Genomic DNA, 1931 nt, shown 5'->3' with positions numbered 1-1931 from the left:
ACCCAGCCCTGCTCTTCTATCACCACATCATAAACTATCTCGTGAGAGTCGTCAGCTTCTTAGAGAGAAACAAACATGCCTGCATGGAACTCAAACAAATATAACAGAAAGTTTGAGAGTGATGTGAAAATACCTGTAAGACCTGTGGGTTACACCCAAAATGTTTTCATTCACTCGTGTTAATGAGCTAACAATGAACCACAAGCACTGAGGAAGGGCTGCTGTCAAGAAATATTATGTCAGTCAACTGTTGTGATGGAGAAAAGCACAAAGTTATGTGTGAATAATTTTTTCTGCAAAACTAACTTTTTGATTTCACATGATGCTCATGTTGTTCTTTGTTCCAGAATCCACTGTTTCGATTCAGAGTTGGTTGTGGAGTTTTTTTTAACTTTAAATATGTTTCACCAAATCTTGTGAGGATAATCTCTGATTTAAAAAAAGAGACTTTAATAACATGTCAAAATCACCCTATTTTGAAAGATAACTAATAAAAAAAAACTAATAATAAAAACCCTAATATTAGTAATTACTAAATAAATAACTAATAATTACTAATAAAAACAAAAACTAATATTTGATTATTTAGTATGCTAATCAGAGTAGATGTGGGAAAGTTTAATGCAGTTATTTTTAAATGTTAAGAGACATGCTTTTATTTTAATCTAAATTCTAAAAACATAAGAACAATAACACCCACAACATCATCACCTCTGTAATAACACAAAATAAACCAAAACGCAACAATTAAATGAGCTTTTATTCCACTGTTTCCAGAAGCAGGTGAAATATCTTGTGTCACTTAAAGCTGGTCCAATCAAGGCCATTATGACTCCATCTGAATCCATTCATTGATTAAAATCTTATCAGCAGACAGTGGAAGGTAGGAACTTTATGCATCACAAACATTTGGCGTGTCCTTTTCCACCTTGGAGGCTTGATCAAGGTCAGGGTGACATGCACCCTGAAGTTTTCTTTTTTATTTCTTTACTAAATATACACCACAGGTGTGCAGTAAATAATGGAGTACAGTAGTCTCTAAAAACAGCTATTTTAACATAATCTGAGCAGATGTAAAATTACAGGCAAGGATATCTGGTTGTACTTACAACACAAACTCTGCACATTCTCAACATCATCACCACAGAGATTGCATGTTCTCAATATCCACCTGCATTCACAAAATTTACCTCTTCATCTCCCACACAGAAGAAGAGAAAAAATCCTCAACTGAAGCACTTACTCTGTGAACAGCTGTTGTGAGCCAGCACTATGACGCAATCGAATAACTGAAATTTCAGCATCTATCAAAATATCAATAAGACTCTCGTCTATCATATAACCAGTACTCTATTTGTGACTTAGAAAGATCATCCATGTACAAACTGAAACGGAACAGGTGACAATATCTCACCTTTTTGAAACTCGGATGAACAAAGTCACATTTTCTTTGTCAGACGTGGAAACAAGGTCATTCAGAATATATGTGCAGAAATCTTTGTTGTTTATTTTTGTCAGTAGTTTTCATGTCCTGTTAAAGTCTATCCAGAAGAATTTGTTCTAATACTTTTGATGCAAGCCAGAGAACTTGACCTATAGTTTTCTCTTTTCAAGAAAAAACATTTCTGGAATCACGTCATCATATTCTCAAATTTCCAAACCAAACCAAATTTGCAAATGAAGTTCAACAAACTTCAAAACAACATCAGTGCTGTCAGGTCACACACAAAAACTGAAAATGACAACACTACTGAGCTTTCAGTGTACACTCCATCTGTCAGGGTGTGGTGAAGGAGGACCCACAATTGCAGACACATTGGCAGCAGGAGGTTTAACTGAAGGCGAGCCCTTTAATGGCTCATCAATCAACTAGACATCAGCAGATAAACGAAGACTGGAAAAGAACAATACACTCTGAAAAAGCACAAAGG

The sequence above is a fragment of the Haplochromis burtoni genome, unplaced genomic scaffold (genome assembly GCF_018398535.1).
Source record: "Haplochromis burtoni strain Fernald_Lab_line unplaced genomic scaffold, NCSU_Asbu1 Contig_1550, whole genome shotgun sequence".
Taxonomy (NCBI): Eukaryota; Metazoa; Chordata; class Actinopteri; order Cichliformes; family Cichlidae; genus Haplochromis; species Haplochromis burtoni.
This window is presented reverse-complemented; position numbering follows the sequence as displayed.